Here is a 14,765-nt window from a genome sequence, read left to right on the forward strand (position 1 = left end):
GCTTATGATATCATGGCATCTCAGAGTTGGAGAAATCATCTGGTCCAACTTGCACCTGCACAATAATCCATTCTCAAGCATGCCTGATAAGTGCTCATACAATTGTGGGTCCTGACCTGCCACCCTGTCACCTAATGCCCCACCATTTATGTTCCCTGACCCACTTCCCACTTGAAATTTTCAAACTGCCCAGATTAAGGTGTCAATGTGTCCTGTTTTACACCACAATTCTGTGAACTGGTTTCTTTTAAGGATACATATTATCCTCAGTCTTTGCCTGAAGGTCCCTAATCAAAAGAACCTCCTATCTCCCAAGGCAGCCCACTCAAGTTCTTGATAGTTCTAATTATTACATTTCCCCCCCTTATATCAAGCCTAAATCTGTGTCTCTTCAGTTGTCAATGCAACTTGCATTTGCATGGCTTCTAGTTTTGCTCTCTGGAAGAACATGTCTATTCATTCTCCTATATGTCAGACTTCACATACTTGAAGACAGCTATAATATCCCTCCAAAAGTAGTGTCTTCACCAAGCTGAACACTCCCATTTCCTTTATGCAATCCTCTCAGGGTATTATTTGCTCTGTTCCCTCTCCTTCTGATACCTTCAAACTCTGTGGGACAATAGAAAGAGTGCTGAATTTAGAAAAAGAGCTATGACACTTTACTTGTGTGATCTTGGGCAAGTCACAACCACACAGGGCCTCAGTTTCATCCTCTGTAAAATGGAGAGGGGAGTAGAGGATTGGATTCCCTTTAAGGTTTTTTTCTGGCTCTAAATTTATGATTCTATGATCAATTTCCTTCATAAAATGTGGTACCCAGAACTAAATACACTACAATCTAGATGAGATTTGACCAGGATAGTATACAGTGAGACTATTATTTCTCTGGTGCAGGACATCATATGTCTCTTTTTCTAATGTAACTTTTATTTTACTTTCTTTTAATTAGCAAGTACATATTTTCTCTCCCTTCTTCTACCCCCCATAGAAAAGAAAAAGAAAACGAAAACCCTAAATAAAATAACCCATAAATACGAGTAGTCAAGCACATCAAGTTTCCACATTAGTCACATTGAAAAATGCATATGACATATGGCATCTTGAGTCCATTACCTCTCTGTCGAGAGCTCAACTAGCATGTTCTACATTCAGTCCTTGGAAATCACAGTTGGTCATTGCACCGATCAGAGGTCTTAATTCTTCCAAGGTTATTTCTTGTTGTTATTGTAGAAATTGTTCTCCTGCTTCTGAAGCTCACTTTACTCTGTATCAGTCCATAAAAGCCTTCCCGAGTTTCTTAGAACTCATTCCTTTCATCATGTCTTATGTCCCAAAAACATTCCATTCCATTCATGGATTTGTGAAGTTGATATTTTGAACCCAAGTGTAAGATTGACACTTGTAAGTGGGCATTGCTATAGAGGTAGAGTGTGGTGGATTTAGAGTCGAGAAGATCTGGGTGGGAAGTTCTTCCTTTAAGGTTTGTGACCACGCACAAGTTACTCAAACTTTGAACCTCTGGTCTATGAAATACTTTCAGTGCTACTTCAAGGGTTATTATGAGACTCAAATGAAACAATGTATGCAAAGTGTTTTGTGAATCTATATATGCTATTTAAATTTCAACTATTATTATTATTCATCCCTATTCAATATCTTCTTATAAGAACTGGACCAAAGTTTTACCTTATTACAAAGTTTAGATCCCAACTCTGTTACATAATGCATTTTAGCTAACCCTCCTGGATTTGTTATATCATCTACACATAAAAGATGATAAAAATACTAAACAATACAGCTAAGCACAGATCCCCAGACATTCTACTAGAAACCTCCTTCTATAGGAGCTAAAAATTACCTGAGAGATACTCTAGTAGTCCATGCCTCTTCCCCTCCACATTTTATAGATGAGGAAACTGAGGCCCAAAAAGGTTAAATGATTAACCCAAGACCATACAAATACAAAGCATCAGTCACCATCTGAATCTAGGAACCCTGACTCTGGATTAGACATCAAACCATTAAAATATTCTTTGAGTTTGACCATTATTTCTCTAGTACAGGACATCATATGTCTCTTTTCTAATGTAAATTTTATTTTACATCCTTTAATTAGCAAGTATATATTTTCTCTCCCTTCTTTTACCCCCCCCATAAAAAAAGAAAAAGAACGCCTATTCAGTAATTCAACAACTATCCAAGTTGTAGTGCTACTGAGTCTACAATTCTCCTTCTTATTGATAAAAGTACTATGAGATATTTGATCAGATGCTTTACTAAACACCATTCTTCTCATCTACCAATCTAAAAACTTCTTCACAGAAAGAAAATGGAGTTAGGTTGGCATGACTTTATTTTGAGGCAGACCTGTTAGTACTTTAGATTAGTTCTTCCTTTTCTATATAGATGGTCACTAACTATCCTTTTAATAATAGACGATAGAATCTTCTAAGTGATAAAGTCACTGGCTAACTGAAAGTAGAACTAAGTTCAAATCTGACCTTGGATACTGACTAGCTATGTGAGCCTGAGCAAGTCATTTAACCTATTTGCCTCCATTTCCTTATCTACAAAATGGGAATAATAAAAGCATCTACCTCCCAGGGCTGCTGTGAAGATCAAATGAGATAATACTTGTAAACCACTTAGCATAGTGCCTAGCATATATTAAGTGCTATATAAATGTTAGCCATTGCCATTTTCATTTTGTTCTTCTTCATCATCATCATCACCTGTGATAATCATAACCATCAATTTTTTCAAAACTCTGATGACTTGAACTCTTCAGGGCAGGTAGGTATTCTCTTACTGTTGTTTAGCCAATTAGTTACGTCTGAGTCTTCATGACCCCATTTGGGATTTTCATGGCAAAGATAATGGAGTGGTTTGCCATTTCCTTCTCCAGTTCATTTTACTGATAAGGAAACTGAGGCAAATGAGGTTAAGTGACTTGCCCAGGGTCACACAGCTACTGGCTGAGATTGGATTTGAATTCAGGTCCTCCTGACTCCATGGCCAGCACTATAGTCTATGTATCATCTATCTGCCTGGATTCTCTTGCTATCTCTCTACTAATCTTAGGCATCAATTCCCATTAGACTTTTCTGGGAAAGGATCATTTTTTGTCAGAGAAAACAGAAACAAAATGAGTTGAATAGTTCTCTCTCTTCTGTGTTGCCAGTAATCACTGTCCCACCTACATCAAATAGCAGTCCTATCCTTTTTTTTTTCAATCCTTCTCTTTTCCTCAATATAGTTTTAAAACTTTTGTTTTCTCAAGTTCATCCTAAACTTTAGTCTTCTTGGCACTGTTCTTATAGAATTTAAAAATGCTTCCATTATCTGCCCTTGTACTGCCATTAAAAAAAAAAAAACATAAGTTAGTAAATTCTTTCTTGTGCCTCTTTAGTACTCCCTACCTCTTTCCTTTTTATATATGTTTTTTTCTTTTTTACTTCAGGATATAATTCTTGAGAGATTTTTCTCTTTTCTGGGCTGACTTCCACTTCCCCCATAGAATTGAGTCCATGAGATCCTACTTATCTTTCTCTGAATCCTTTAAAATTCATTTTCCTGAAATTTCAGGTGTTTGTCAGACTGCGCCTGTCTCTTTCTTTATAACAAATTCTAGATTTTCTAACTTCCATTTCATGGTTCCCATTATTCCCACCAAAGTATTTGCTCTGTTTTTCAGAGGGAGGAAAGGAAAGGAGAAGGGAGGGGAGGGGAGAGGAGGGGAGAAGAGAGATGTCCAAATAGCTGAAGTCTGCCATCGCTGCCATATCGCGCCTTCATGACAGGCTTGTGACATCTTTCTCTTTCTCCTCATCTAGTTCCTTCTTCTATCCAGGTGGTCTGCAGTATGCTCCGAAGACAGTATCATATCTGTTTCTACCTCTAATAAAGTTCACCAAATACTTTCCATCATGTTTCTCAGTTCTGGCTTCTTCACATGAATGCATCTTCTGAATATACAATGCTACTCTACTAAATACTAACCTACTTTTATCTCTGTTATAACTTCTGAAAAATATCTACCTACCAGAACCATATTGTAGTTAGACGTACTCTATCCCTACAAGTCTCATCAGTATTCATAATGTTAAATCTGTTTTCTCAAGTGAGGAGCTCTAGTTTACTTTACTTGTTACTCATACCATATTTTTATATTCATATATATATTTACACATACAAACGTATGTGTATATATTACACTTATATACATACATACATATGTATATATATATATTACGTGTATATATGTGTGTGTGTATATATATAAAATACATAAATCTCATGTGCACAGAGAAAGGTCTTTCTACTTCTAGTATTTAGTACAGTGCTCAATACAGAGTAGGCACTTAATAAATAAATACTTTGTGATTATCCTCCCCAAAACATTTACATATGCATATAAAATATAGACCAAGACGTCCCTGTTCCTACCTCTGAGTATCATCTCTGAATTGATAGCAGAAAGCAATCATAATAATGGTAGGAATAGCAGTATTTCTATAACACTTAGTAAATTCCAAAGTATTTACTCAACAAGAGGCCTGTGAGGTAGGCAGGAAAAGTAATATTAAATCAATTTTACAGAGAAGGAAACTGAGGCTCATAGAGGGAAAACAGTTCGTCTAAGCTCATTGGGCTAGTAAGTATCAGAGCTAGGATTCCAACTCAAGATTTCTGACTCGAGTCAAAGTTCTGAGATGAAGAGAACAGTGCTACAAAAGGAGATACCCACTAGACACCAGAAGTCAAGCATGAGAATTATAGAATCAGAGAATGTTAGATTTGCACGAGACCTTAGATCACAGAATATCAGAAGAAAGGCTATTACAGCTTGAGGGAAATTTTAATCATAGAATGTTTGAACATCGGACATAGAGTGATCAAGCTGGAAGAGCTTAGAATATTTGAAGTTAAGAAATGGAACATGGAATTTGAGGATTAAAAGGGACCTTTCAGTCCCCTTCATTTCAGAGGCAATGAAACTGAGGCCCAAAGATGGAAAGTGACTTGCTCCAGGTCATGCAGCAAATAGGAAGGAGAACAAGGATTCAAAGAAATAACTCCTGGCTCCAAGTTCACTGCTCTTTCTACAACACAAAGCTTCTTCCTTTAAATTGCCAGGTAACAGGAAATCTAGCCCTTTGCAAACAGCAACACTCAGTCCCGGAGGAACCAGAGACCAGGCTAGGAAGCCATGTTACTAAGGACGACTTGTGAGATGTTCTTTTTTTCTTAGGCAGTGTCATTAAAAATGAATTTCTTGCTCCTTTGACAAGGAACCACAGGGCCTGATTTCACCTGCCTTTTAAGGGAGGTCAACAAAGTGTATCTCGGACATGAAATGTCACAGGTACCATGGGAGACCCATCAGCATGAAAAATAGATCTTTTCCTCAATGGAGATGGAGAGGGAAGAGCCTGGGGGTCAAATGTGCCTGGACTAGCATAGCATGATGGAGAGATCATTGGACGTAGAGTCAGGAAGACCTGACTTCAAATTCCACCTCAGACAATTACTACCTATATGACCTCTCTGTGTCTCCATTTCCTTTATGAAAAACTGAGTTGGACCTGATGGCCTCAAAGGACCCTTCCAGTTTCAAATCTTTGGTCCTATGATCAATCAAAGTTTGTTTTAATTAAATACAGGCACAAATCATAGGATTTTAGGATTTAGAGCTTGAAAGGACTTCGAAGATCATCTAATCCACCTCTCAGAACACTACTCCCAATTTCAGAGATTAAGAAACTAAGGTCAAGCTAGGAAAGTGATCTGTCTGAGGTCACACAAGGCATAGTATCTTTTCTATAGTATGCTACAGTCTCCCTACAAGCCTATGAGTAGGTCATTTTTTTTTTTTTAATGTGGAGACATCAGCTCAGAGATGTTAAGTGGCTTGTCTGTGGTTATACAGCCAGGATTAGACCCAGGTATTCTGTTTCTAAATGTAGTGCTCCTTCCCACACTCCAGAGCTGGAAGGTCTCTTCAGCAGGGTCAAGGCTTGGCAGTTAGAAGGAAGAAATATAGTCTATCTAGCGCTAGCCAGAGTGGCCACAGCCTATACTGAGTTTAATATCCTGCATCCACACATGGGGTAGAGGGAAGAGATTCTGATGATGAAAAGGACCATAGTTTCATGATACCCATCTATACAGAAAGATGTTTCTGAAGGGCTTGGAAATGTTCCCATTCCTTTCCCAATTATCAGAGGAGCAGTGTTTCTTTCCTGTCCTAGAAGGATCATAGGATTAAAGAATCAAGAGTCTCAGAGTTCAAAGGTTATCTGGTCTAGTCCATATGTAACCTGTGGTCCAGCACCCCAAACTCTGGGCTTACATGGTCTGGATTCAATGGGTGGGGGAAGCCACAGAATTCTCCAAAAATTACATCCCCTTGGCTTACTTTGTCCCTTCCCATCGTTTCCTCCAGGAACCTCAAAATAAAGCTCTTATCTAGCTCTCCACAGATGTGGGTAAAAGGGCCCAACTCCTGTGCAATCACTCAAGCTAATAATATCATGATGCTTTATTTCATTCCACAGACAAAATTCAGAAAATACAAAAGATTCACAGGAACACACCACAATCAAAATACTCTTTTTTCCAGTGAGTCTCAATTGCCACCTCAGAGAACCTGACAGACAGACCCCCACCCCTACTAATCTCCCCTGGAAGTTCAGAAATGGACTTGGATTTGCTAGAGAGATAACTTGCAGATTATGTACATTCCAATAAGTACTACTTTCCATCTCAGGAATCAACACAGACATTCAGACTTAAGAGTATTACACTAATAGGTTGGAATTAATTTTAACTCAAAGGCAACTGTTTTCCTATCAGATGAGCACTGCTGGAAGAATTTAACAGTTGTCTTAGAAGGCAAAGCTCAGGTTTTCCTTGAAGTTGAAACTTGATCACCCTCAATGGAGTGTGAAGCCTAGAAAGAGCAAATGACTTGTCCAAAGTGATACTTAGTAGGCAGCAGGCCCAAAATTTGAACCTAGGTCCCCCAATTCTAAATCAAGCGTCTTCTTCCAATAATACTACTTTTAGAATTATATAGTTGGAGCTGGAAGGTTGGTCAATCATTCAGTCAATAAGCATTTATTTATTAATCATTTACTACGTGTCAGGCACTATGCTGAACATTGGGGATACAAAAAAGGGAGCCTTGAAAAATCATCTAAACTCAACTTCTTCATTTTGCAGTTGAGGAAACTAAAGCCCAAAGACACTGTGACTAGCCCAAGGTCACATAAAAAACAATAACAACTTATACTGATGTCTTTAGATTAAAATGCCCTTTCTAACAACAAAGTGTGAGGTAGGGGCCCTTATTCTTTGATTCAAAGTCCAGGGATCTTTTCACTCTACCTTACTTGGGTTCAACCACCAAAAAAAAAAAAAGTAACAGCTAGGAGCTTCAAGGTGGAAGAACTCAAATTTGTCCTCCAGACCTATCAACCCCAACTCATAGCCAAGACCCATCCCAGAGAAAATATGGGGTTGTCTGGTTTGATTTGGAATCATTAGCAGTGAACAACTCGATGTCAGAATTATAAGAAATCTCTGACCTAATTTTGTCTAGCCTCTTAATTGTACCAGTGGGGAAGCTAAGACCTAGGAGGGTCTCTAGATCATATAGGGCCCAAGATTTATACAGGGATTTATTGGCAGAGCTAGGAAGAGAACACAGGTTTCACTATTCCCACTCACTCCAATGTTTTCTTCACAGTACCACATTCATCAGTCTTGAAGCAAGGGGTGTGCCTAGAAGAACCCTGACAGGTAACATGTGGCTACCTGGTTTCCAGGTGCTAGTCTAACATGTCTAGATTAAAAAAAAAAAAGATGTTTCATCCCTTTCTTTTTCTTCCCTGACCTGAGAAACCTGTGCTCCCAGGGACCACTAGAGGTTTTCCTGACTCTTATGCCTTCTTTAGGGGCTTCATTCCCAGTCACCTCTCAGTCCTGCACTGGGCCATTCAGCAAACAGCCTGGTGGGCTCTGAAAATGATAGGCCCTCAAGGATTAATGACAGAGTATAAATCAATTCACTTCACGCCGGGAGAACATGTTTGATCTGACTGAATTTTTGCAAAGAGGAGTAATTAGTTGATCTGGCATTTTAATCATCAGAAAATTACCGAAGTCATTTTGCTTCTCAGAAGCACTGAAAACAGCAATAAAGGTGGCACTTTTTTTTTCTCTTGTTACTGTTGGAGAGATTTCAGTTCCAGGGAGCTCAGCATGAGTGTGGCTCTCTATCATGCCAACTCCAGCTGGCTCATCTCTGGTGAAAAATGACTCTTCCCTACCCTCTCCTAGGATCACAGGGCTTTAAACTACTATAGAAAGGACCTTAGAGTGTAAGAAAAATGTAGAGCTGAAAGAACCTTCAGAACACAGAATGTTAACTATACAATGTGAGGGACTGAAAGGAACCCCATAACACAAAATGTTGGCGCTCCAAGAGACCTTAGAAAACAAAATGTTAGAACTGAAAGGGACCTTGGATCAAAGACTATTAGAACTGTGAATGTTAGAACTGACAAAGTCCTTGGAATATAGAATGTCAGAATGTATGATATTAAAGCTGAAAGGAACCTTAAAACAATGAGCATGAGATTAGGATGAGACCTGAGACTCATCCACTCCAACCGTCTTTTGCAAAAGAGAAAACTGGGGTGTGAATATGGACAAAGGTGCCCAATGTGCACTCCCAAACCACACCCTCCTTCCTAGATTTTCACCTATGTAATTTATTGCATTCATCAATTCTGAAAATTCCTGATAACCTAAGGCCCCCTTCCAGAAAATCTGGACATGCCCAGGCCAGTTATGGGAGATGAAGCTTCTGGGTGGGTGGCAATAGGGAAAGTTCTTAAAAGTCCCTGATATCTGGGCCTTGTCTCTGAGGAAGAATTAAGGGAGGAACTACACTCAACCCACAAATAGAATTCATTCATTAATTCAACAAACATTTATTAAGGTATTACCATGTGCAAAGGGACTAGAGTGACATAAAAATAAACGAGTGAGTTGGCCTGGTTGGTCCATAACATTCCTTCTAGTTCTAATATCTTCTGTTCTAAGTTCCCTACCAGCTCTTACATTCTATGAGTCTAGAATATAGCCAGCACCCTCAAGGATATATATACAGAAGAGAGATGCTGTTTCCCAAATGTATTGGAACTCCCTTTTTCCTTGGTCCTAAACCCATCAATGGGAATAGTAGACAAAGAGGTGCTGACTAGAACTGGTAGCATCTCTTGTCTTCTGCAACTTGTCTGATGTTGTTCTAGCTAGGCAGATGCATTCCTAAATCTTGCAGTGAATCCCTACCCCCTATCCCCAAAGCACAATGAAAAGGTCAATTCTTTGTCTGAATTCCCTTCTTCCCTTCCATCCTCAGGCAGAGCTGATCCAAAGTGACATATGTACCCCTCTATCTCAACTGGCTCAGGGGCTTAGCAAGAAACCAGGCTAAACCTTACAGCTGGCTGACGGAGGGGTCTTGGTCACTGTTTGGGAAACTGATGATTTCAAGTTTTGGAGGGGTCCCAGGCAGGACTGGTCAAAGGCAAAATCAGTGCTAGTCTCAAAATTCTAATCACTTTTTAATGACCTTACTCAGGGCTTCCTTAACCCAATGATCTAACATGTCTATTTTGTGCCTCACTCTTTCTTTAGTACATGGGGAAGATCATAGAATCAAGGGAATATTAAAATTAAGTAATTAAAACAATTTAGAATATTACCTTAGGCTAATAAAAAGATTTGAAAACTGTGAAATCCTAGAATGAGAAAATCATGGAATACCATTACCACAGAATAACAGTACCATAGAATCAGAGAAGTCTATAAGTATGGAATCTTAGACTCATGAATTATAAAATCTTGGAATTTTGGAACTTTAGGCTCATAGATTCTTAGACTAATAGAATCAGAGGCTTTAAGAATCATAAAATCTCGAATATTAGTGTCTTAGATTCATAGTATCATAGGATTTGGAATTGCAGGTTCAGACTCAAGGAACTGCCAAATCTTGAATTCAAATAGTATCACGGTGCTTTAGAAATATAAACAATGAGAGTCAGTATCTTAGCCTCACAGAGGAGCCCAATGACTCTCTGAAACATGAATTCCCTCTGATAGATACTCTCATACTAAGGGGATGGGGACTGAATCTGGTCCCCTCTGGGGTGTGTGACTGCTATGTTTTCAGAGTCTGACTAGGGCACTGCTCAATTCAGGTGCTGTGGTAGTACACCAGTGTGGTGGAGATGATTAATCAGGGTAGACATCCAGGTGGCATTCACATCACACTATTTGGATGGGTGCCCACTTGGCCTATGAGTAAGGTCATTCCTGGTTGTTAGCCTGGGGAAGTGTTTGCTGGGAGGCCCTGAAGTAGGCCAGAGGATCCACCTTAAACTCTTACTCCTGGTATTTCACACATTGAACCCTTTCTTTCTGAGGCAAAGGAAAGTCATTTGCCAACTATTTCCTCCAATCAATCTCACAATGCATTTGCTATTTTCCCCTCATAATGACTCATTTAACAGCAACAGAGCAATTAGGCAGACCACGGAATATTGATCTTCTAAGTGAAAGAAATGTCGACAGAAGCATCATTTTGTTTCTACTAAGACTGAAAGGCTAATAATGCTAGTAGCCTTGTGCCTTCCCAGGATGGGATGGAGCCATCTGAGGGCTGGGCTGGGTATTGAGATTGGACATTAGGTTACTTACATCAAACCTGAGACACAAAAGTATACTCTGTGACCCTGAAGAAATATCTGTATTTGTGATTTTTCCAGTGTGTGTGTGTGTGTCAGTGTGTGTGTTGGGATAAGCTTTGACTGTGTTACATAAGCTGCATATGTGTGTCCTTCATACAGCTGCCAAAACAATCTTCCTAAGGCACAAATCTTGCTTAAAAACAAACCCTAAAAATTCATCAGCAGCTCCTTTTTTTTGTACAGAGGGTAAACAACAAACTCCCCAGTCTGGCATTTAAGGTCTTCTAAAATCTGAATCCAACATATCATTCAAATCTTATTTCATATTTCTCTCCTAAATACACTCTACAGTCCAGCTAAACTGGCTAATTCTTGGCTGGCCACTGATCTCATACTGTCCTCAGGCAGTCCATCTTTCAGTTCCTCCAGACCTGAAATGCACTGTTCCTTTCTAATCTCTGTGCTCCCTCCTCATCTCTGCAAATCAAAATCTTTCTCTTCCTCCAGGTCTCAGCTCAGGTGCTACCTGCTTCATGATGTTTTCCCTGTTTCTCCAGCTGAAAATGCTCTCCCTTCCTCAAATTTTCTTAGAAAATTTTATGTGGATCAGCTATGCAGCTAGGTGTAGCAGATAGAGCACTGGACTTGTAGTCTGGAAGACTTGTATTCAAATCCCTCCTCAAATACTTACTAGCTAGCTATATGACCCTGGGAAAGTCACTGAACTGCTGTCTGCCTCAGTTTCCTCATTTGTAAAATGGGAATAACAATAGCACCTACCTTCCAGGGTTGTTGTGAAAATGAAATAATATTTGTAAAGTGTTTTGCAAACTTTAAAGTACTACATAAATGCTAATTATTATTATAGGCATTATCTGTCCTTTATTCTTCTCTATAAGTCTTATACTTTCCTTATCTTTGTATATATTTCAATTCTCCCAAATATTTCATTCTCCTAGAGGGCAGGGACTGTTGTTTTTCATCTTTCTATCTCCAGCTCACAAAAGAGAAGCAGGTCTTGGATAAACATTTATTAAATTTGTGCATTTTTGTACCTATATTATGTCTTCCATATGCATGCAGCATTTCTATATGTGGTTGAGGCTGGTGTGTGCTATAACCTGTGTGTGATGGGGCAGATGGCATAACTTATATGAAGGTGGTATAAGTTAGTATGTATCTGGGTTGTAAACTCTCTGTGTACTTGTGATATAACCTGTGTGCCTAGAGGCATAGACAGAAGGGCAGAAGCAAGATTCCATGTAAACTCTAGCTACTTTATGGTTTGACACTTGTTATTCACTGAAGGAAAGAAGTACTTAACTCATGTTTTGAGTTACTACCTTAGGATGGCAAAGACTGACAATATCTGGGGGTGGGCGCTGATCTCATATACTCCTACCATGGCAAACTCATCTGCAGCTAAAAGATGGACCCTCTTTGGTAAACTGTTGGCCCCTAGGGAGGGAGGGAGCAGAGACTGTAACAGGATCTGAAGACTTAGGTAACAGGCCTACCTTTCCCATGGACTTGTTACATAACTTTAAGCAAGTCACTTTCCCACTCTGGGCTTTAATTTCCTTATCTGTTAAATGGGGACAAAAATCCGTATCCTGTGTTCCTGACCGAGCTGCTTGAGGTGGATTCTGTTCACTCTGAGCTTTGAATGAACAGGTCTGGGTAACAAAAAGTTTAAGAGGGATTATAATGGTCCCAAAACAAAGACATCTGGTATTGTTACGACCTCATCTCTGCAGCATTCCAAACCCAAACTCTGTGACAGGGAGATCATTAAACCAGTATGTGGCTGGCCTCCTGAAGGACATTCCAAAGCCCTCTCCTTCCACTTACAGGGAGGTTTTGTATAAACTGATCAGCCTGGGGAGACCAACCCCAGGCCACTTGTCCCTAACTGTCAGTCAATCAACACCTATTTTACCAGACATCCACAGAAGACTTAGCTTTATAAGAAGGATCTGTGGGGGAATACAAATCATAGATTCCTAGAGCTGGAAGGGAAGATCTTAAAACATGGAATGCAAAAAAATAGAACAAGAACCCAGGCTCTCTGAAACCCAGGCCAAGGTACTAACTGATGGTCTCCCTTAATGTGAATGAAGTTATAAGAGCCTATTCCTTAGAACTGAGACGGGCACTGGCCCGGGGGGGGGAGCAGTGATAGAGGATGGTCCGGATACATACCCCAATTTCTGTCCAAAGGAGAGAACTCTATCTCCTCTCCAACATTAGTAGCAGCCTGGTCACAAGTCCCCATCTCAGCCCCACCCAGGGTGCCGTCCTGATGGGCCACAATTCCCTGTCAGGCTCCTCAACCTTTTTCTCTGAGGCCTTCTTGATCAGAAAAACCAATAAGTCCAGGAAGGGGGAGAGATGGGAAAAAGAGGGAGACAAAAAAATTCCCATGAAAAGAACTCTTGACAGAGCACAGCTGTAATGGAGTAGCACTCAGCTCGCTCCTAGCAAGGACAGAGCTTTATTAATTATTCAAGGGACATCGTGATTATGCAAATCGGTGGGCAACCATTGCGAGGCTGCTCTGCTCTCTTCTGCAGAGGGGAGGAAGGAAGCAGAGAACCTACATATTGTGTCCAACAAGAAAAAAAGGTAAACTCAAAATGGGTTTGAACAGAGATAAGTCTTTCAAATGAATTCTTTCCCCAAAAGTCCAGCTCATATTAGAAGGCCGTGTGACATGTGCAATGGAGAGAGTGAATTTGTAGTCAGAGGACATGGGTCTGAATCCCATTAGCTGTGTGACTTTGGGTAAGTCAAGCTCTCCCTCTCTGGACTTGTTTACTCCTCTGCAAAATTAAGGGATTAGAATAAATAATCTCAAGCTGTTTTTGTTTTGGTTTGGTTTAAAGAATGAAAAAAAAAAGGAAATCATTCAATCACAACAAAGCCCGCCCCCTTTCCTTCTGGTCTGATGAATGAACTTGACACACTTATTCTGCATTTGCCTGTTGCCAACATCATTACACCCTGAGCTGTAGCCCTGGAGCAGCCGGCTTCAAGCTTTCTGCACATGCTGCCCGTGGATTCCTCTGTGTGGGCATTCCAACAGGAAACTGGATAACTAGGTCTACATGTCAGCTTATGCATCTTCCTATAAAATGCTGAACAAAACTTGGAAACACCAGCCAGGCTGGGCGGTTCCACTCTGATGCTCAGATGACTCCATTCCCTCCCTCCTTCTCCACCAAGTGGGACATCTGCTGAGTTTAGACAGAAAGGAGAAGGATTAGCATTAGGGCACAATGCTAAAAGTCCTGGGTTCTAGTCCTGACTTTGACACTTAGTAACTGTGTGACTACACAGAAACCATTTCAGCTTCTTAATCTGTAAAATAGGTACAGAAAATACATGTACCTAATAGGACTGTGGTTACTAAAGTGCTTTGTAAGCAGGGTGTATGTGTATATATCTATATCTATATGTGTGTGCATGTTGTATGTGTATACATATATGAATATGAAATATTTTTTAGTTAGCTTGAACCTAACCTGAAATTAGGCAGCTAGGTTGCTCAGTGGACAGAGCTCTGGTACTGGAGTCATGAACTAAGTTCAAATCTGATGTTAAATACTTACTAGCTCTGTGACCCTGGACAAATCAATTAATCTCTGTTTGCCTTAATCTGCCAGAGAAGGAAATGGCAAACTATCCCAATATCTCTGTCAAGAAAACCCCATGGGAGGGCGGCTAGGTGGCACAGTGAATAGAGCACTGGCCCTGGAGTCAGGAGGACCTGAGTTCAAATGCAGCCTCAGACACTTAACACAAAAACTAGCCGTGTGACTTTGGGCAAGTCACTTAACCCCAACTGCCCTCCAAAAAGGAAAGAAAGAAAGAAAGAAAGAAAGAAAGAAAGAAAGAAAGAAAGAAAGAAAGAAAGAAAGAAAGAAAGAAAGAAAGAAAGAAAGAAAGAAAGAAAGAAGGAAGGAAGGAAGGAAGGAAGGAAGGAAGGAAGGAAGGAAGGAA

The 14,765-nt window shown here is 40.0% G+C and overlaps 1 protein-coding gene across 12 annotated transcripts in view; it reads right to left on the reverse strand.

Moving 5' to 3' along the window:
• DAB2IP (DAB2 interacting protein) overlaps positions 1-14,765 on the reverse strand; it is a 324,396-nt gene that overhangs the window by 122,639 nt on the left and 186,992 nt on the right. The gene's annotated exons all lie outside the window — the stretch shown is intronic.

This window comes from Petaurus breviceps, unplaced genomic scaffold, assembly GCF_028583685.1.
Source record: "Petaurus breviceps papuanus isolate PSGF00001 unplaced genomic scaffold, PetGlider_PUasm1.0 90879, whole genome shotgun sequence".
NCBI lineage: Eukaryota > Metazoa > Chordata > Mammalia > Diprotodontia > Petauridae > Petaurus > Petaurus breviceps.